Genomic DNA, 22846 nt, shown 5'->3' on the forward strand with positions numbered 1-22846 from the left:
TTTCATCTGATAGACTGATAACTAAGAGGCCGACACTGACACCTTGATGATGGCTCAGCCTTGGGCTCCCCTCAGACAGACTGCTTTGGTACCATGCACAGAGCCATCTCTGAAGCTGGCCAGGATGGCAGCCACATGTTTGAGGTGGGGAAGTCGGAGCGGTGGGGGCCGGGGGTGACAGGAGCTTTACTCAGCCACAAAACTGCGGGCACCGAAGCACTAACAACAAAAGCCCCAAGAAGAGGAACAAATGGAAATGGATGATTCCAGAGATGCCTCTGGGAGACTGTCAGATGTTCTCTCCAATGCTTTCAAGTGGAATTATAAAGTAAGGTTGGAACGTTTTTACAGGAGGCAAACATGAGAACTTGCAACCATGCCGTTATGTTTACAAAAAAAGGAACGTGGTGAAATCATCTCTGTGACACAGAATAAAGAAAATCTCATAAAATGGAGCCTGGAGGCCAGACGTGGGAACTTTCACACACCTACCACTCACCGTCAATTGCAGACCCACGTAGGGGGAGACTACCTTGCACACGCCCTTGCATGCCCACAGGAAGAAGCCTACACTGCACTATCCAAGCAGAAGGGAGAAAGATTTTCTTCTGCAGTACCAGCCCAGCCAGTGAGAGACTGTCTCAGCTCAGCCAAGGAAAAGCCAGTACACTTCAAACTCCCAGTTTCCTCCAATGGAAGGAGGAAATTTTTTTTTAATTTTAATTTTTTATTTTATTATTATTTATTTTTTTGAAGTTTTTTAAATGTTTATTTTTGAGAGAGAGAGAGAGAGAGAGGCAGAGGGTGAGCGGGAGAGGGGCAGAGAGAGGGGGAGACACAGAATCTAAGGCAGGCTCCAGGCGCTGAGCTGTCAGCACAGAGCCCAACCTGGGGCTTGAACTCACGAACCATCAGATCACAACCTGAGCCGAAGTCAGACACTCAACCAACCGAGCCACACAAGCACCCCTGGACTTTTTGTGTACAAAAGCCTCTTCCAACTCCCCTTTTCACTACAAAATGGCAAAAATAGCAATCCTCTCCTTTGTTTTCCAGACTAGCTTATGGTTTCACCATAGCTTGCGAGTCCTGAATTGCAATTCTCTGCTCTTCCTGAATAAGCCCATTTTTGCTGGCGAAATAACTTAGAGTTTTATTTTTAAAGTTGCCCCCATCTATATGGAAAAAGTATATATTTCTTCTGCCACAAAAGGCCATAAGGAGAAGCACTTTAATACATAATCGATATAATACATTATTTGTAAACACGACCACATCTTGCTATCTTTAGCAAACACATACCTTGTTATTTGTGTCTAAGTATCTGTACTATTTATTGCTAACCTCATCTTTTGGATTCTGTCAAGAGTTAGAAAAATGGGTGTCCTCTGGGGTGGTCGAATCCGTTCGGGTCAAGAGCTGCCCGACTTTTGTTTTCCTCTCCCTCATTCCTTTTGGGTCCCCTCACCTCCACGGCGCCCAGTGCTTCTGAGGCACGTTCAAGTTCCTCTGTCAACAAACAAAATGATTTCTTACGTGCATTCACACCGGTGTTCTACTGACGTCATGCTCTTCACTTCCAGGGTTTCTTGCGTTTGAAAAGAGAATGGTGTTTGTGGACACCACGCCTAACCTATAGAACGAGGTCTCAAATCAGGGAATTTCAGGCATAAGGGCGCCTGGCTTATTTAGAGAGAAGTCTGATGGCAGAAGTAGCCTCTGGTGAGAGCACTGGGGTGGCTATGTACGTGGCTTACAATTCAAGCCTCTTGCACTGTACCCACAGCATTACCTTTTCTACTAGCTTTCTTATTCCCATGAGCTGGGTTTGAGGCTAAATTAGGTTGATATAAATCTCAGCTGGTGGTTGTGGATGCATGCCTTAATGAATGAGATCTGGTATAATTTGTCTGGAAATACGACTGTGAACTCCCTCCATCGGCTTCCATTTTCCTATTCATTGGCTCCGGCAGATGATTTCGCAGGGTGTTTGAGTCGCTTCAGGTGAGCCTTCAGCCATGAGCAACCATTGCCATCAAAGCCTCAGCACCGCAGCTGCAGGACCCTGTGGCCCACAGAGGCACGTGGGAGGGAAGCCCGACTCTGTTTATTTGAAAACTCACTTCTCTGATACACAAAAACTGCTATGATTCTCCTCACGCCAGGAACCAGAGGCAAAAATTAACGACACGTCAACTCTCAGCTTTCATTCCTATTGGCGTTTGCCTGAATGCTTGGAGTCAAGGAACTACTGGCGTGAACGGAACAGAGAAGCACCCTGAGGATGCCCTGTGCTTCTGAAGGGGACAGGAAAATCGAATTTGGGGTGGGGAGGACGCAGGGCTTTCTCCAGGTGAACTCCTTCTGGGGCCTGGGGTGGAAGGGGTCAGAAGAACGTGGGAGAGTTTGAAATCATCTCAGGGAATTGATTTTCCCCCTGAGCTGGTCACTCAGGCAACTAACTGGTGCCCCCAGCCATGTGACAATCAGACTCCTTGTCACTCCACACCTCGGTGTCTCATCCTGAGAGGACAATTTCTCTTAAGATTAATAAAGCTGAAAGAGAAGACAATATTACCGTGGAGGGACTACACACTGGACGCCAGAGCCAAGAAGACATCAGCCACCACCGCTGTCTCTGCCCACAAGTCCTTTTTGTTCTTTTCCAGTCTCTGTCCTTTTCAGTCAGATTTAGATCCTGAGTCTTCTTTAAATGGGGATTAGCATAACACAGCGTTCTTTGAAAGTCCCAATAAATAAAAGACACTCTGAAGCATCTCTTGATGTTTAATAGATGTCAAATAATGGTAATGTGCTGTTATTAAAAACGTCGGTTTCCTGAAGTGACTCAGAATTGACTTGTTTTTCTTTCTGCACAGAGAGATCTATTTGGCTGTACAATGCCACCCCAGAAAGATGCGGAGCGGTGAATAATTTAATAATTGCACAAAAACATTTTGCACTTTGACAAAGCACATAAAAATAACCCTTCAGTTATAGCATATAGTCATTTCTCCCCATTTTTTCCCTTACAATTTCAAAGGTCAGAAAGAAGAGTAAAATTCTTTTGAACAGTGTGTAAAAAGAGTTTTATTAAAAGCAGTCCTAATTAATTTAATATACCTGACCTCTTTACTCCACAGAACAAAAGCTGGAGGCTTTACCTATCAGTTGACTAACTGAATTTTACTTACGGCTATTATTATAAGCTGCGGTCCTGCCATTATCTGGCATTAACATTTACAGCAATGCCTGGTAAACACTGCCATAATTGGTGAGGTGAACCAATTGAAGTTATTTTTATAAGGAAGGGTATTATAGGTCACACATTATGATTGCATGTAATTCTGCATTCAGAACACACATACTAGTTAATTGGAAAATCTAAGATTTTGTTTGTCTCGTGTTCTTCCCAAGTAATGTGAAGTACTGAGAAAAGCGCGGGAGGCATGTCAGTGGATCCAGATTTGAGTCTTGGCACTATGATTGACTCACTAACAAGGAAAGAATAGGCTTTGTACTCTGTCACTGGAGATGGAATGAGCTTACTCTGTCCTGGTATCTGTCAGGGTTACTGCGATGCTCAGAAAAGATAAGGTGATGTTCTTTGTAAATTGCAAAGGATTTCGCACGTGACAGATTTTCTTTATCAATGATGTAAGTCCAAGGGAATGGTAGGCTTATGGTGGAAATGAAAAAAAAAATAGGGAAGGAGGGAAGATGAAATATATTTTTGAGTGGCCACTACATACCAGGCATTTTAGAAATTTTCAGCACATTTAGGCCTTCCAACATTGGGAATAAAGTGATATGCGATCACTCATTCAATTTCCAAATCAGAGTTAACATCACTTGTTTAAGATCATGTAGATAGTAAGCATTGGGGTGGGCACTGCTACCCTTTATAGTCTGTCTTTCCAGAGAGAATATGTTTTCTCTTTCAAACATAGTTCCTTGCTGAAGAGGCTGATAAGCATATTTATTTACTCATTTGCTTGTTCAACAAACATTATTTTTTTGCTTTGCTGAATTTTTGTTTGAAATAAGGTTTTTTTTAATTTTTATTTGGAGGAAGTTTTTGTTTGGGGGGGGTTATTTTGTTTTGTTTTGTTTGAGAATTTGGTAGGAAAATTTGCATCTTGTAATAGAACTAAACACCCCTGCCTCTCTGAACTGCTATAATTTTTGGAATTAACTTTAAAGAAATAGCTATTTTTTGTTACTTTAAAATTTTGTTTTTTTCTTTTTTTTTTTTATGATAGGCCCATGCTTTATTCAGTAAGCTGTCGTGCTGCTAAGAATTTAAGTCCCTTGAGGACAGGGTCTGCACAATGAATACTCACTGTAAAACCAGTTTAGCCTACTTTCAACTTTTCTATCAGTGATTTCATGTTGACCAGTTCAATCCATAAGAATAACCTTGTTACATTGCTTTAATATACCCCTTATTTGTTCAATGTATCTGACCTATCCATTTCCTCAGGCCTTTTTAAAACATTCCAGTGTAGTTAAGATACGGTTTAATATTAGTTTCAGATACAATATAGTGAGTCAACAATTCTATACATTACTCAGTGCTCATCAAGAGAAGTGTGCTCTTACTCCCCTTCATCTATTTCACCCATCCCCCTACCCACCTTCCCTCTGGTAACCATCATCAGTGTGTTCTCTATACCTAAGGGTTTGTTTTTTGGTTTCTCTCTCTTTTTTCCCTTGTTCGTTTGTTTTGTTTCTTCAATTCCACATATGAGCAGAATCATATACCATTTGTCTTTCTCTGACTGACTTATTTTGCTTAGTATTATGCTCTCTAGCTCCATCCATGTTGCTGCAAATGGCAAGATTTCATCCTTTTTTATGGCTGAGTAATATTCCTGTGTGTGTGTGTGTGTGTGTGTGTGTGTGTGTGTGTGTGTATCAATCACATTTTCTTTATTCATCTATTGATGAATACTTAGGTTGTTTCCATAATCTGGCTATTGTAGATAATGCTGCAATAAACATAGGGGTGCATGTATCCCTTTGAATTAGTGTTTCTGTATTTTTTGGGTAAATACCCAGTAGTTTGATTGCTGGATCACAAGGTAGTTCTATTTTTAATTGTTTGGGGAAACTCCATACTGATTTCCACAGTGGCTGTACCAGTTTGCATTCCCACCAACAGGGCAAGAAGGTTCCTATTCCTCCTCATCCTTGTCAACACTTGTTATTTCTTGTATTTTCAAGTTTAGCCATTCTGACAGGCGTACGGTGATATCTCATTGTGGTTTGAGTCACATTTTCCTGATGTTGAGTGATGTTCAGCACCTTTTCATGTGTCTGTTGGCCATCTGAATGCCTTCTTTGGAAAAGGAACTTAAGCAGTATCAAGAAAATATTTACCATTGGTTTTATTCCCCTTAAATGCTTGTATTTCCTCAGTTAACCATGCACTATTATAACTTTTATTTGTTTTTGTATTTTTATTGAGATATAATTGACATATTACATTAGTTTCAGGAATATAACATAATGATTCAGTATTTGTATATATTGCAAAATGATGACGATACTAAATCTAGTTAACCTATGTCTCCATGTTCAGTAAACATTTACTCTTTGTCAACAAGATGTCATTGTTCTTTGTTCTGTTGAGGAAAGAGAAATGAAAAAAATGCAGCGCTATGCTTATGGAATTAAAAATCCATGGTCTACAGTTGATTCTTGGTGTTTCCTGCTGAAGGCAGGGGGAAGGATAATCAAAAACACTCGGAAATAGACAAATTCTCAGACTGACGATGAAGTTTTCTAAGTCACTGCCATTTCTAGTTAATGAAGAACCATGCAGAAACCTCTGTTGTTTTTCGTTTGAAATACAAGAAGATTGGCCATGCTCTGCTTGGTAACTGGAGTCTTATGAATATAAAGAATTGTTAAGAGTGCTGGCTCTTGAGTCAGAAGGCTCCTAGCTACACTTACCAGTTGTATAAACCTATACTCCCAAAGTTGTTAAGAAGATTAAATGAATGGGTGCCTCTGTGTGTGTGTGTGTGTGTGTGTGTGTGTGTGTGTGCGTATATGTTTACATGGCGTATAATGTGTGTTAAGCACTTAACACAATGCCTGCTTGGCAAGCAGTTCTCCAAGGATCACAATTATTATAATTGACTTGAGGACTCAGGATTTAAGGACACATAAATCATTACTCTGAATGTCAGTTTTGATTGCAAAGGGCAGCTGATCCAGGTAGCCTGTCTGCTTACTGATTGAGCTGAGTTTAGGAATCTCTTAGGTTTATTTATAGTGGATTATCTTACTATTTTTAACCTGAATTCCCGGTAACAGTTTTTATTTATGTTGTTCTTATGAAAGGGTGTGGCAGAAAAAAAGTCTAGCTAACTAAGGGTTTGAATTACTTGATATGTGATAAATTATATTTTGTTAACTCTGCCCTTAAAATGCTCCCTTTTTTCCCCCTGACAACTTCCCTTTAATTATTGTGGGGGATAAGCATAGGAATCCCCCGCGCTTACACCAAGGGGTTAACAAGGCATAAATAAATACAAAGCCATAAAATGCTCATACCCGAGTTTGGGTAAACCAGATTGGCACCCCAAGAATAGGGGGTGCAAAAGCACCCCGAGAATAGGGAGGCACAAAGGTGCCAGAAATAGGGAGGTGCAAAGGCACCCCAAAATAGAGAGGGGGTGCAGAGCCCCCAGAATAGAGAGGGAGAGGCAAAGGACTAAAATAGGTACGGTGCAAAGGTGCCCAATATATAGGTGTATGAAATAGACAAGATTAGATGTTCAGGGTGGAAGCACCCCCAATTTAGTACCTATAGCAGAAAAGCTGCTTTCACGGGAGAATAGGGCCAGGTTAGGTAAATTGGTGAACTGGACTATGGGCCGCTGTGTTGCAGGCAAAGCAGCCCAGAGCAGAGATGGCTAACAACAGAAAAGGTTCCTTGTCAACCCTGAGGTTATTTCCCCCTGTCTCATCCCTGAGGCTAGTTAAGGTAAACAGTGGTGCTGTCTCCAGTCCGCTGTAAACAACCCTCCTCCCGACTGCCTGGCACCCGGATTTTGTTTTGTATAAACCCAAACCCCTAACCACGAATATCCTCAAGACCCCCTTTCCCTCACGTCCACAAGTTAATGTTCACAGATTCATTGTCCCTTTGTGCACGTCCATCGCCATGTTTGTAAGCCTTCTGATCCTAATAAAAGCGGGGCAAGGGCCCTTCTTCGGGGCTCTTGTCTTTTGCTGGACATTAGCCATCTCTCACTTTCAATCCTGCATCCCGCTCTTTTGCTAGAGAGAACTTTAGACCCAGAGTCTACGACAAATTATATTTGTTACATTCACGGAATAGTTACATTGCGTCAGACACTGTTCTAAGTGATTCTCGTGAATTAACTTATTCTTCTAAAACCCACTGGGGTGGGTCCTGCTATGGGGCATCTTTTTGGTGTGACCTGCTGACTCATGGATTAACATAAACCGCGAGAAACAGCAAACACTGAGTGGGGTTTTTGCTTTAGAAGAACCATAGGACTTGTTTTGCAGATAAGGACACCGAGGCTCGAAATGTTAACTAACCTGTCCAAGCAGGTAGGTGTGAGGCTGAGGTCTGAGGACAAGCAGCCTGGCTCCAGACACATAGAACACATCCCAACCATAAAACCAACCAATTCTATATGTTTTAATGAACATGATGAAATCAACCCTTGTCTCCATGAGGAAACAACAGGTGTTCGGTGACTGGTAAGCCCCCAGATCTTTCCCTTGGTGCATCATGGTGAAGGAACAAGAACTGGTCGGGGCATTAGGAACCAGAAGCTCTGGCTTTCAGAGTCTGACACCAGTTTGCCATGTGGCCTAAATAAACGACTCTCTAATCCTTAGTTTTCTCATCTGTAAAATGAAGTTTTGGACCAGATGATCTCAAGGGACTCTCCTAGTTCTGTAAGTGGTGTCTGAGTCTGGGAATTGTAAAATTAAGCAAAACTGCCCTACTGTTGATTAAAGTGATCACTACAGATGGACACTGATAAAACAGCTTATCCAGGGTGGAAAGGGGGCGCCATGATTGTTTTTATTTTGTTTTGTGTTTTCCCCTCAATAGTCTGGCTCAGATCAATCCACTGGATTTGTTAGTTATTCCCTAGGAAAGCAAGGAGCTGGGCTGGGATGTGGCACAGAGCAGGTATGTTCTGACGGTGCTGAAAGGAAGGTAGGAAAACAAAGGAGTTTGGGGGCTTCAAGTACTGCCTGGGAGGGTGTTGAGGATGGCGGGGCTGCGTGGCAGAAGCAAAGGCTCTGGGGTTGGTGGTGAGAAAGCTGTGGGGAGTCTCTATGTTGTACTTATTCTGAGAGCACTGTTTTGTGGAGCTTTTCTTCCTCCAATGACCAATTGTCTGGGAGCTGACATGTCATTTAAGTTGGCCAATATCAGAATACTTCCTTGAGTTTTGTTGTTGTTGTTGTTGTTGTTGTTGTTTTTAATGACTAAAAGGGAAAAGGGGCAACTGCTCTCTGGTGATAAGATGGGAGGTCCAGGACCTGCCAGAAAACTCATTCTCCAATTTGTGGAGGAAATGAACTTGAGAGACTAACCCTGATCTACAAAGGGAAGCACATCCTGGTAATACTGGAGTCTCTGATTCCATTAATTCCAAAATCCATGCTCACAATTGTTTTTTTTTTGGTCTTTTCCCCCTAATGTAACCACTTCCTGGACTCTTTAGGCAAACAAATAAACAAACAAACAAACCCACTCCATGTGTCTAAGCTAGCTTTTGTTGCATTTCTATAACACAGAAAGAGGAAATAACAAGAACAATTCAATTCGCTAATAATTGAATTCAAGTCAATTAGACTCTGAACCCAGAATGCATGAACTACCTAAGGTAGCATGTAAAATTTTATTGGTTTTTGTATTTCTCTGTTGTAAAGAAGCGTGGCTTCTATCAGATTCTCCAAGGGGGGTAGGAGGCAAAAAAGGATAAAGACAATTGCACCGGGGTGTGTGTGCACAGGGGTGAGATCATTGATGCAGGAGTTCAATAACCAGCCATCGACTGACTCCAGCACACATCAAGTGAGTGTCTGCTGAGCTTCAGATACTGCACTAGGTTCACGAAGGACACCAGATAAATGGCATGGCCTCAAGCAGGGCACATCTTGTGGGCAAAAGACACAGCCAGAGGGAAACAGAATGGAGTAATTTTTGTTAACATAGGCACACGATGTGGGCCCCTGTGGGAAGCAGGAGCTAAGGGCTGTTTCTTGCGAGGGTTTCGGAATGAGGAGCAAAGTGGTGGGCAGAGGTGTGAGGCTCCTAAGTCTGGGCATGGCATCGTCCACCTGTGCGGTGTAGTGGCTGGGAACTCAGATTCTGGTATCAGCCAAGCGGGCTGATGTCCTCCCCAGGTGACTTACTGACTGTGGGACTTTGGACCTGGCATGGCTGAGCTTGAATTTCCCCATTTATACAAGTGAAATAATAATAGTATCCACCTCATGGGGCAGATGGAGGGTCATAACAGTTGGTACAGGGTGAGGGCTCAATAAAAGGTGGCCATCGTGGTTGTGGGTGTTCAATAAGGGGAGATGATGGAGCAGCCCTGGCCAAGAGTGAAGTGAGGACAAGCCAGAGAGGGGGAGATGTGTAAAATGACCGAGAACAGCAAATGTGCTTTGCTTGGAACCAGGTCCTTCAGACGACTTTGGAGAGGGAAATCAGGATGCTTTGGTGGCCAGGCTTGGGAATTTGGGAGGCAGCAGCAGGTGGCTATGTGTTATGCAAAGGTCTAACATGGTTGAAGCTAGATGTTAGAGTGAAAACTGGCCGCAGGGTGGAGGAAAGGCAGCCCTGGGGGTAAATGGTAGTGACAGGGGAGGAAGGAGAGGGTAGATCAGCGGTCAAGAACCTAGGCTTTGGCGTTAGATACACCTGGTTTCAACGCTTGCCTCTCCCTCTTACTATTTATTCAAATTTCTAAGACAATCAATTCTTTACAATGATGTGGGAGTAGTATTTACCTCCTGGAGCCATAAAGGAGATAATGCATGTTAATGAGTTAATTTTCCATTTACGTGGCACATAGAAAAACTGCATTTTTACTTATTATTATTATATTATTGGAGAACAACGAAGTGTTTCTCCCGAGACTGGATCTTTCCTTGTCCCCAGCCCAGTCAGCACACAAGGTCTAGAGATGAGGCTCTGGTGGCTCTACCTCCCTTTCTGCCAGGATCATTCCCCACTTAGTACTCTCGCTTAGTATTCGTAGCTTTTTGTGGCTTATATTACTCTGGGTGTTGACAGGCCCACAGCAAATGGACGTCCAAGCTTGGATCTCGATGTGACCCATAGGCGGCCATCATGACAGCAATGCCTGCTTCCTGTCGAGTCAACGCGAGGAGTAGAAACCAGTCCCCACCCAGAACAAAGGCTAAATACTTGGGCTTGTTGCTTAAAATGGGCAAAATCTCTGTGACATTTGTAATGTCATTCCAAGACAGGGAAAAATCGTTTCAAATGGAAAGAGAATTGTAGGCTAAAAAAATGAGAACTCATCTCTTCCTTTTTGAAATCCAGGCTCAAAATGATTGATTCTCATTTTAAAACACTGAAGAAGAATTAGAAAGAAAAGTTTTTCGAAAGCAGGCGTTTCAGACCGTGGGGCTGGTAGATATGCCAGGTCATTCCTCCTAACATTTGTTAACTTCGTTCTACTGATCTTTCTTTCTGAAGCTTTCCTTCAACTGTACTCTTTCAATTTCATCTTTGAATTTCAATTTCATCTTCCCACACAATCTGCTCCCTTTAAATGCTTTAGGCATTAGGAAGACCCAGGGTAACATCCGGAAAAGAACTGATACACATGGCAATTGTCTGACGGTTACTAATTTCTGTGCAATTCATGTTGGTGATAATGAGGACGATGATAAACATTTACAGGGTTCTCACTATTTTCCGGGCACTGTTCTCAGAGCTTTATGTTTTATTAACTCACTTGATCTTAGCAACTCTATGGGTGAGGTAACATTGTTTCTTTATCTTGAAGATGAGGAAACTGAGGCACAGGGAGGTTAAACAATGTGGACAAGGTCACACAGCTCTAGGATGATAGGGAGATACAATCTATAGATTGTCTTTGATAGATAGACAGGTCTTTGATGACCAAACCCATTGCATTCTTATGATTTTATGTTGCTAGCATGTTACCTTCTCGCCTAAATTAAGATTAACGATCACCTCTGTAATAGTTTCATTAAAATTTCACAAGCTAGGAAGACAAACTGGCATGACGTACAGACACGGCAGAATATATCCATTTTCTAAAATTACCTCAGTCCACACCACAGAGAGGTCAAGGCCCTTCATTAGAATGATGGATGCCATCTTCATATTCCTGGCCTTTTAAGCTCCTTTCACTTCTAGGTGATTTCTTCCTCTCCTCGTGGCTCCTCAATTTCTTTCTTCTATTTTCTCACCTATTTCTTTCATTCTCTCAGCCAACACGCCTTCCTATTGCTAAATGCTGTAGCACAAATTACTCTTCTTCCTGGATAAGAAGTAACAAACCAATTTACCTCTTTATTTTTATTTTTTTTTTTTAACGTTTTTTATTTTATTTTTGGGACAGAGAGAGACAGAGCATGAACGGGGGAGGGGCAGAGAGAGGGAGACACAGAATTGGAAACAGGCTCCAGGCTCTGAGCCATCAGCCCAGAGCCCGACGCGGGGCTCGAACTCACGGACCGCGAGATCGTGACCTGGCTGAAGTCGGACGCTTAACCGACTGCGCCACCCAGGCGCCCCCCAATTTACCTCTTTAGGGGTCACTCTCGTATACCTGGGAGTGTTACATCAAATAGGTCACTGATATTTAGACCGACTCTGACCCCCATTTCAATTTGTGGGGGTCACAACAAGCAACTCGTCTACACCAGCTGGGTGTCCTACAATTCAACTCAATCTTGACACTGTTTCTCTGGAGGCAGTATCAGATCCCAAAGGTTGAGGGCTCGCTCCCATAAGCTGTCCCCACTTTAGATGCCAGTCTCAAAGCCAGCATGTTCACTGTACTTCAGACATGGTGGTTGCAAATGACAGCTTCTCACAATCCCCTTCTTGGTTTTGGTGAGTTTGCTAGAGCGGCTCACAGGATTCAGGAAACCAGCTTATTCACTTGATTACCAGTTTATTACAAAGGATATTGAAGGATAGGAATCAATAGCCAGATGAAAAGATACATAGGACGAGGTCCCAAGAACAAGAGTTTCTGTCTCAGAGCAGTTTGGGGCCCTGCACGGAGGCATATGAACACATTCTGGTTCACCAAGCTGGAAGCAATTCGAACCCAGTCCTTCTGGGCCATTGGTTATTGATCTCAGTCATCAGCTCCTCTCCCCAGGGAACAGGAGTGGAGGGAGAGAGGGGATGAAAGTTCCAACCCTCCCATCACTGGTCGGTTCCCCTGGCAACTAGCCTCCAACCTTGGGCTAGGCTTCCAGAAGGTCACTTCATTAACATAACAAAAGACACTTTCTCAATTTTATCACTTAAGAAATTCCAAGGATGCCACAAACTTGGATGAAGAACAGACATACATTTATTATAAACTGTGTATTATTTTTTGCTCTATGCTATAGTGTGTGCATGTGTGTGTGTCTGAGTATGAAACTATTTATTAGTGGAAATTTTCTTAGAAAAAAGAGGGGGGAGTTTTCTTGTTCTTTGTTTTGCATTGCTTTTAAATTCTAATCGCTTATTATTTTTTTTAAATACAAAGAATTAGGGGCACCTGGGTGGCTCCGTTGGTTATGCGTCCAACTCTTGATTTCTGCCCAGGTCATGATCTCATAGTCGTGAGACTGAGCCCCGCATAGGGCGCCATGTGGACGGTGGAGCCTGCTTGGGATTCTCTCTCTCCCTCTGCCTTTGCTCCTCCCCTGTTTGTGCTCTCTCTCTCTCAAAAATAAAAATAAATAAAAATAAGAAATAAAATGAATGAACCACATGTATTCATTAGCTGGGGCTGCCGTAACAAAGTACCACAGACTAGGGGCTTGAACAACAGAACTGTGTTTCCTCATGGTTCTGGAGGCTGGAGGCCCGAGAAGTAGGTGTTCCCAGGGTTGGTTTTGAGAGAGGGCCAGGAGGGAAGAATCTTCTGCAGGCCAATCACTCTCTTCTCCCTGGGTCTTCACGTCATCGTCCCCCTGCACGGATCTGTGTCCACCTCTCCTCTTATTAGGACACCAGGCATACTGGATTAGGGCTCACCCTAGTGGCCTCATTTTACTTTAATTGTCTCTGTAAAAACCCTGTCTCAGAAAATGGTCACATTTGAGATACTGGGGGTTAGGATTTCAACAGACCAAGTTTTTAGAAAGGACGTAATTCAGTGTGTTACACCATACAAAATAAAGATGCCCACTAGTTCATTTATTTCTACTTCAAAAACAAGCATTCTTATGGGGAGGTTTTTCTTTTACTGGTACTGGCTAAAGAAATGATTACAAGTATAGACCATGCCGTGTTTCTGGAAATCATCACAACGTCCCCAGAATGTCTTAAGGTGGATTTTTTTCTTTTCAGTAAAGACAATGTTATAAACTGGGGGTTGCATTTCTGACACAGTATTTTCGGTACTAAATTTTTCCACCATTTTCTCCAGCTAGTGAAAGGTCCAGCTTGGATTTTTACCTTTTCTATGTTTTCTCTTACTTTCTAACCCTTTCTTTTGTGCTTTCTGATTTTTTTTTTTTTTTGGATTGTAGGGACCAAGGGCAGGCTGCCCCAAGAGGAGTCACTTTGGCATAAAGATTGTTTTGAGTTAAAAGCAAACAAGACCCAGCAGACTCAGGAAAAGGTCTTTACACAGCCCCACAACTGACTAAAAAGAATTTAGATAGAGGACCTGTTCCAGGGAGAGAGACAGCACCACAAATATCTAGAGTATGATATGGACTAGGGGTGGTAGCCTGGGAGGAATTCAGCAGCATGTTAAAATTCCAGAGAACAAACCGAGCATTGCTGGAGGGATGTGGGTGGGGGATGGGCTAGATGGGTGCTGGACATTAAGGAGGGCGTCTGTTGGGAATGCGTACTGGGTGTTACACGTAAGTTATGAAGCACTAAATTCTACTTCTGAAACCATTACTACACTATATGTTAACTAGCTTGGATTTCAATAAAATTAAATACTAATAATAAATAAAGTAAAATAAAATAAAATAAAATAAATTAAATTCCTGGAGTGCCTGGGCGGCTCAGTTGACATCTGCTCAGGTCACGATCTCACAGCTCATGAGTTCGAGCCCCACGTTGGGCTCTGTGCTGACAGCTCAGAGCCTGGAGTCCGTTTCTTTTTCTGCGTCCCCCTCCCTCTGTGCCCCTGCCCCACTCACACTCTTTCTCTCAAAAAACGAAATAAGCATTAAAAAATAATATTTAAAAAATTAATTAAATATATAAATTCCTTTCCATGCCCCATGGCCCTTTCCAAATGGCCCAGAAAATGTTTGTTTATTGAACATTTACTCTTCTTCATCTTCTTGAAAATTGTGTGTCTTTCCCCTGAAGTCCCAGACCCCTACCCCCTTCTCCTTAGTTCAGGATGACATATATACCTCATTGTGCTTGAATGCCTTTGGAATTTTCATGTCTGTGTGGATTCCCTTTATCCACAAAATTACATTTGATTTTCTCCTATTAATCTGTTTTGCTTCAATGTGGTTCTTAGCCTGGCTAGTAGGACCTGGAAAGGGACAGGAATTCTTGCTTCTGGACAGAATCACAATGACATCCCAGTACCTTTTACTGAATGTCCCTTCCTACATTTATTTGCTAGTGATAATGACCTTCTGACAGGGTTGTGGAAGCTCACATGAAATTAACATGGCAAAGTCTCTTTCTTAATTGTACACAGATTTACTCCTCACTTAAACTGTGAGCTCCTAAGGAACAGGGAACGCATTTAATACCCAGTAGATTAAAAAAGTAGGCACTTGGGGCACCTGGGTGGCTCAGTCGGTTGAGCGTCCGGCTTCGGCTCAGGTCAGGATCTCGTGGTTTGTGAGTTAGAGCCCTGCGTTGGGCTCTGTGCTGACAACTCAGGGCCTGAAGCCTGCTTCAGATTCTGTGTCTCCCTCTCTCTCTGCCCCTCCCCTGCTCATGCTCTGTCTCTCTCTGTCTCAAAAAGAAAAATAATTTTAAAAAAAGGTAGGCACTAAAATAAACATCTGTTGGAAAAACAAACCAATTCTATGACCACGAATGTTACATCTTACTATAAATTATAAAATACTCTAATTTCAGTAAGATGCAAGATCCGAGGAGGAATATGAATCTGGTAGTAGGATGAAGCTATGACTTTGGAAGTGGAGGGTTATAATGATAGGGTTCTCAGATATAAAGCTTGGTCATTCAAGAAAAGGTATTTCCTTCCAGTTGATCTATAGAACTGTGGGTATTATGTGTTGAATTCTATCCCCTGCTCAAAAAAAAAAGAAAATCATACGTTAAAATCCTAACCTCCATTACCTCAGAATGTGACTCTTTGGAAGTAAGGTCACTGTAGATATTATTAGTGAAGATGAGGTCACACCGGAAGTATGGGAGGCCTCCAATCCCATATAACTGGTGCCCTTATCAGAAGAGGAAATTTGGACACAGAGACAAGCGTAATGGGAGAGTGGCATGTGACTGTTAAGGAAGACATGAGGGTGAAGCTTCTGGTGACGTTTTGGGGTGATGCTGGGGAGGTCCAGAGTGGACGGCCAAGAAAGAATTCTTGAAAACGTCTTTGGTGCACAAAGGTGATTTTTATTAAAACAGAAGAGAGGACCCAGGGGCAGAAAGAGCTGCACTGGGGTTGTGAAGAATGGCGGATTTTATACTATGGAGTTGGGGAGGTAAAGTCAAAAGGGAGGCCTCCAGAGGGGCTTTGATATGCTAAAGAGGACTCCTAAGATACCTGAGGCCTGGCTGTTGTCAAGTCAAGGTTGTTTTCCCTCTAGTAGGTATTAACTGCAGGATGGTAGGGGGTTCCTGGAGAAATGTTCTACTCTATATTTGCTTCAAGTATTTGTCAATGGGCTGCAGGTTATGAGGGAATTTAGTTCTGCCTGCCATTTCCTTCTTGCCTTTGTTCCCCATATCACTGTTGAGGGGTGATGTTGGGGCTCTGGGAAACGGAGTCTATAAGTTTCTGGAGACTAGGCTACGGGTAAGATTGTTTTTGTTCTTGCTCGTAATTTACCAGGACATTTGTAAACTGGTGGAGACTCTTGTCCTGTATGACTGAGATCTCTATCAGCTGGCCTTTTGTTTTCTTTCCCCTCCTTTGTCCTTGGGCATCCAGGAGAGTTTGAGGAAAATCACACACATCCTACCCTGGGGTGGGGGGCAGGTGCTAGCTTGTATTTTGCCCTCAGCCTGCCTCAAGCTCCCTCATCATTTCTACAGGCCAAGAAATGTCAAAGATTGCTGGCAAATCACTACAAGCTAGGAAAACAGATTCTCCCTCAGAGTCTTCAGAAGGAGCCAATTCTGCCAACACCTTGATCTCGGACTTCTGGCTTCCTGAACTGAGGCAATCAATGTCTGTCCTTAAGCAACTCAGTCTGTGATGTTTTGATGCAGCAGCAATAGCCAACTCCTACAACCAGCTCAACTGGATAGGGTCCATGCCTAGGGTTCCCCTCCTAGGAGTCAGGATCTGGAGCTCAGAGAAAACCCAAGACATCTGAAAATAATGTAGAAATGGGAGTCTTGTGTCTTGGTGCATGAAGAAGTCCTTGAGGACTTCAGCTCTTCAAAATGGAGATGTCGAAACTACGTAACAGGGTTGAAAGCCAACTACAAACTTTGTTAGGATTCCGTTAGGTTTAAGAGAGTTGGGTGAGGGTGGACAGCAGGCTGATTTCAGATGATATTTGCCTTTTATGAACAATGGGGGTAAGGGATGGGGACGGAAGACATCTATCGATGAGGACAGGTTAACTTTCATGCTGTGTTGTGGCAACAGCCTCAAATCATAGCAGTTTTTAATGGCATGTGTTTATCTTGTGTTTCAGCCATACGTCCAACATAGCTCAGCAGAAGTCTTGGCTCATCAGGGTATCAGGATGGTGGGCCCTCCGAATTAAAAGGCGCTCCCATAGTCCCCACAGCACAGGATAGGATACACAACAAATCACATACTGGCTCTCTCAATGTGTATTCATTTTTGAGAGAGAGAGAAAGAGAATAGGGGAGGGCGATGAGAGAGGGGGCAGAGGATTCGAAGCAACCCCCTGTGCTGACAGCAGCAAGCTGAGCCTGATGGGGAGCTTGAACTCACGAACCACAAGACCATGACCTGAGCTGAAAGAACATAACCAACTGAGTCACCCAGGTGCCCCTAACATACTAGCTCTTAAGGCTTCACTTCCACTCATATTTCACTGACCAAAGGAAAACTTCAAGGGGGTGAAGCCCTCCCAGATCCCCAGAAAGCAGAGAATCAGGACCTTCTGGTGAACAGCACCAGCACATGCTTCCACAAGATCTTGAGAATCACACAATCCAGGCATTAGTTTTATGGACTAGGAAAACAGAATCCAACGATGTGAATTTTGCCAACAGAGTCATAGCTATTAAGTGGCAGATCCAGAAGCCCTGATGCTGTGCTCCTTCTGTTCCATCTTGCTGCCTCTTTCACCAGAGTTCAATCAAATCAGCTACAGTTGTATGGCCCACATTTATTATTCAAGGGCCTCTTTGTTCTATCAAGTGTCTGCGACACACATAAAATCATTCCTGGTTGTACAACAATGACATCGGTCTAGGATAAATGTATTAATGCGCTCTATAACTTAATAGCTAGCCATCCAATAAGAATTCCCTAGTGTTCCCTCCCCCACCAATTTAAAAGGGCCATTAAGGGGTATTTTAAAATTCCTAGATCTACCACAATTTTACCATCTTCATATCCGTAGCTTCTTTAATTTTTTTGTTTATCATTGATTCATTTTTGAGAGACAGAGGTTATCCGTAGCTTCTGAAGCTGCCACAGCCCCACTGCATTCTTGGGTTAATCAAAATAATCAGCATAAAGCCAACTGGAGTAGTGTAAATGGATATTTTAAAACATTTTTTTGTCCAATAAGTGCAGTAAAGAGTTCACTCAGCAGGCTGGGAGGATGAAGGACAGTCCTGTGACTCTATTGGCAGAGAGCCCCTGAAAGCACGTGCTGGTTTCTTCTGGATTCCTCCCGATGTGCCTTTGCCACTGGTGATTTTAGTCTGTATCCATCAACTGTGGTAAAATCCATCAACATTAGTATAGAACAGCTTTTCTGAGTTCTCGGAGTCTTTCTAGTGAATCACTGACCTCGAAGATGGTCTTAGGGACCCCCCAACAAATCTTCCACATAGCAAGAAGAGGCATTCAAAAATCATTCCACAGTTGAATCAGCCATCAGGAAAACAGGAAGGATGTTTGGAAAGATGCTGTGAGTGGGGGCAAGTGAGTGAGGACCAACCTGTCAGAACTGGCAGAGGGCCTGACCAGGATGGCCTGGGATCTGAGAGGCTGCTTAGATGTACATTGGCATGGACACAGACAAACAAGCAGTCTGCACACTTTACTAATGGTGTAGCTGAAGGTGATTTGGAGGTGAATGTTCACTGTAGGAAAGAATAACAGCACATCTTCAAACTGGACAGGAAAAGAGGACTTGTAACCAAAGGCAAGTATTTGCTTGTTTGCTAAACCACTGCCTTTCCTAACCACTGTTAAAAACAAATGTTAATAGAGACTTGCCCCAGGTTATAAAACAGGAGATGTGTGAAACGCAAACATGCCGCTTTGTGAAGGTGCAAATGTGTTTGCAGTTAACAATTGGCAGTAATTAAGGTTGCTATTTTCTCAAACAATTGGTTACTTTTGGGAAAGAGAAGTAGAAATATCATCAAGTTTAATGAATTTGCCAACTGTTCCTACCTCATATTTGAATTCGTGTAAGTCTCTACATAATCAATCAATGAATAAAAATAAACTTTGAATTAAAAGAAGAAAAACCCCACTAACTACTTTCAGAGATGTATTTGAACGTTCTTTGTCAGTGGTGCAAACACTTCCCTTCTGGATTGGAGAACGTCCCAAGGGCCAGTTTGTGCACAGACCGGCCGGTTCTCTCGCAGTCATTTTGCTCTCTGAGTCTTGATCTATTCATTCATTTTCAGGGAGGTAATATGCTACGTTGCTTTCCCGATTGTAAAGTGCTACACAAAAAGTAAGCAGGGATTCCTTTTTTTTTTTTTTTCCGTTTATTTATTTATTTATTTTTGTAGAGAGCAAGCAGGGGAGGGGCAGAGAGAGAGAGAGACAGAATCCCAAGCAGGCTCCGTGCCATCAGCACAGAGCTCAGCGCGGGGCTTGAACTCACGAACTCACGATCATGACCTGAGCCATGACCTTATGGGCAGTGGCCCACAGTATCCCATGTACAGCTTCTCAAGCATCCTGTTTTTTTCCATCTCACGTATAGCTTCTTGGTAAATGGGGGGTGGGGGCGTTGACTAGACGTGATCTGGTTGACAGTAACAGGCTGGGGCAGACAGGAAGGGCTGAAGGCCTGGGAAGGATTTGTCCACAAGTGTGGGGGAAGCCACAGGAGTGAGGGGATAAGTCAGGGAATATTTTGGCAGACAGAACACGGAGTCCATGGGTATAGCAACTGAGTGATGGGGTATCTGGAAATATGTAGACTATGGCACAGGCAGTACAGAGCCATGCAGCACAGCAAAGAGGTTACTAACAAGGCCTGGGCGGGTCACAAAGACAAAGGCTTGCATTTTGGTTTTACCAATCAAAGGCTGTACAGTTTGGGGTAACTGAAAGTCTCTAAGTCTGAATTTTCTCAAATATAAACCAGGACAATAGCAACCTCCAGAATGAGTTACTGTTAAGATAAACCGTGACAGTAAGTGTAAGGCATCAACGTAGCGCCTGGCAAGCATTAAGTGATCATTAACTGTCAGTTCATATATATTTACGACGACTATTCTCAAGTTAGAATCCACTAGTTTCAGCTGTGTGGAGAGGGCCGCTTCTGCAGGCAAATTCTCCCAGGGGGGAGGGAGATGGGTAATTCAGCTTTGCTGGGCATCATCCGAGCACCAGTCTCTTCCTTACGACACCTTCCTTCTAGGACCCCTGACCACAGGAGTGTGGTGGCTTCCTGATGCCCAGAGAAGCAGAGGTGTGGGAGGATACACCGCAGCGTGGACGTTCTGGAGGAAATGTGTTCCGGGGACAACACACCCCATTACGCAGTGTCAGAGGTAACGAGACGTTTACAGTGTCTGGAGATCCTCTGCCAATGCGTCTCAACACTTCATTTGACTTAGAATGATCTTAATTATTCTTCACACTTGGGCAAAACAGATCTAGCCACTTGCAGAGGACACAGGGGCCATAAAATGCACTAACTGAGCGCCCAGCCTCTGCCTGAGTTCTTCATTCTCAGATCTGGGTAGGAAGAGCCCCTCTAACTGATGAAGGAAATGACGCTGAGTCAGTGTCCCTCAGGCAGCTGAGTGGGCAGCTCTGAGGCCACAGAGTTCATGGTTACCATGGGGGCACCTTACCATGGTAACAACGAACAGCAGAGATGGTGCCGCATGCTGAGAAAGAAGAACTCGGAAAAATGGAACAGATGGCCTGTTGTCTGTTTCCACTTTGGTCATGACAGATGAGCAATGGATCCAATTATATGGCTGGAAGGGGAAAGCCATTGAAGACATTTGGGATCTACGGGGCTGGCTGTGGGGCCATGGAACAGCACCAGGTGCGTGCAGTGCTGGCTCAGGGGTAGCCATGGTAACTACAGACATGCTCCGAGAAGTCACACCCTGGACCACACATCACTTGGGGAAGGAAGTGAGGATGGAGGGGGTCACCACCAAGCCCAGCAGACGGTTCCTGCGGTCTGTGCGGACAAGGAGGATAAGGACACATCACTGGCACCACGTAAGACTGAATTGAAAAAAAAAAAATGCCTTCATTCTTTATCTTTTTGTCCAAGAAAGATTAAGTACTCACTTGTTGATATTAGTGTTAATCACTCAGTGATGCTTCAAATGTTTCCCATGAATGTTGAAAAGAGAGATGATGATTTCATATTAAAGTAAATGATGAGCATATGCCCTAGAAGAGCTTTCTTGAAGTTGGATTTGTAGTACATTAGACGTGTAACTCAATAAAAGGTATCTTGTCAAATACGTTTGGACAATCTAAAATTAAACAGGTCTCTTCATGAAAGGATCTCACGGTCTTGATGATATAAATTATGGGTATCCAAGCACAGCATATAAAATATGGCATTCCCAAAGCTTATTTAAGGAAGTAGCACTTTTTATCTGGAGGATTTGGCGGAAGACGGAGCAGGGGTATATGTTAGACTACTGTTTTGCAGAAACCCCTTTGTTTTTTGTTTGTTTGGTTTTGGTTTTGGTTTTGGTTTTGGTTTGGGGAGAGGGAGGGGCAGACAGGGGTGGGGGCGGAGAGAGAATCCCAAGCAGGTTCCACACCCAGGGCAGAGCCTGACATAGGGCTAGTGAGCCAAAATCAGAGTTGGATGTTTAACCAACGGAGCCATCCAGACACCCAGGAAGCCCCTTTGGAAAAGGCTACATTAGGGCCTGTTAGGAATGATTACAATTCCGACCTGGTGACAAAAATCACCCAAATTAGCATGGTAAAAATGGTTGGGATTTTACTGATCTATTTAAGACCAGGAAAAGTTCCTTACTTGCACTTTCTCCATGTATAAAATGAGAATAAGACCCCAGTCTTGAGTTTTTCATGAACTCCTCCATGCATGTGACCAATATCATTGTGGCTTTATTAATGCTTCTATTTAGTCATGAGCGTGAAATAAAAGCTGTCTCATGGACGTTTATCCAAATAGGAGGCACTGAATGAAAATAAAAGTTATCTAGTGACTGGCATATACCACTTTATATTTTAGGAGGCTTACATTCCAAATGCGTTGACATTCTCAAAAACTTTGGTGAAAAATGCTATATACCCTTGGCATAGGGTAATGCTCTGTTCAGTTAAGTAGTTAATATATTCATCTCCTAGTAATCTTTTGCAGTGATAGTATAGCACATTCCCAATCAAAGATGTGATAAAGAAGTTCTGCCTCAGAAAGCCTATCCCGAATAATGCAGGATTAATGGCTATGCATCCTGCCCACGTATGCTACAAAAATGTATGCAATGACATATGTTGTCAGACCACTAATAATCAAATCAGCCTAGAAATTCTTCTGCTTTGCTGGTGTTCCTGTGGCACCAAATTGATAGCAGACCTCTAGCTCAATATTTAATGAATTTTCTCAGGAAATCTTCACTGATAATGAAAAGGACAATGGAGGCTGCAGTGAAAAAAGCTCACAGCCAAAAATATTACAATCGGGCTTGGTGAGTGAGCCGGACCTCAAAAGGAACGTGCACGCCCCGAGGCTGCCGGCATTCTCCGTGTTCTGCAGATGGGCGGGCAGCTGCTGCCTCTGCCAAACCCACGGTCTTAGGTCTGCCCCTTTAGCACTGGGCACCCCTTTAACACCCCTTTAGCACTGGGCAGAGCTGCAGTGGCTCCGTGAGGAGATGAATGAACACAGTAGGTGGAGGGAGAGAACGCTGCAGAGAGAGAGGCACAATCCGATCGGAGGGTAAGGAGGTGAGAGCCAGGCTCTGCTTCAAGCTCTACTGCATACGGTTCCCCCGGGCTGCAGTCCCTGCCTTCCAGGCTACACCTTGTAAATCACAAGCCAGAGTGGCCTTGGGGCCACT

At 43.4% G+C, this 22846-nt stretch overlaps 1 long non-coding RNA gene across 1 annotated transcript in view; it reads right to left on the reverse strand.

Moving 5' to 3' along the window:
• The window catches only part of LOC147576984 (uncharacterized), a 246943-nt gene that overhangs the window by 171911 nt on the left and 52186 nt on the right, over positions 1-22846 (reverse strand). Inside the window, exon 3 of the long non-coding RNA XR_015241373.1 lies at positions 11339-11555. This is a non-coding gene — a long non-coding RNA (uncharacterized LOC147576984). The remainder of the gene's footprint in view (positions 1-11338; positions 11556-22846) is intronic.

The sequence above is a fragment of the Puma concolor genome, chromosome D1 (assembly GCF_028749965.1).
Source record: "Puma concolor isolate L17-30 chromosome D1, mPumCon1.1.hap2, whole genome shotgun sequence".
Classification (NCBI taxonomy): domain Eukaryota; kingdom Metazoa; phylum Chordata; class Mammalia; order Carnivora; family Felidae; genus Puma; species Puma concolor.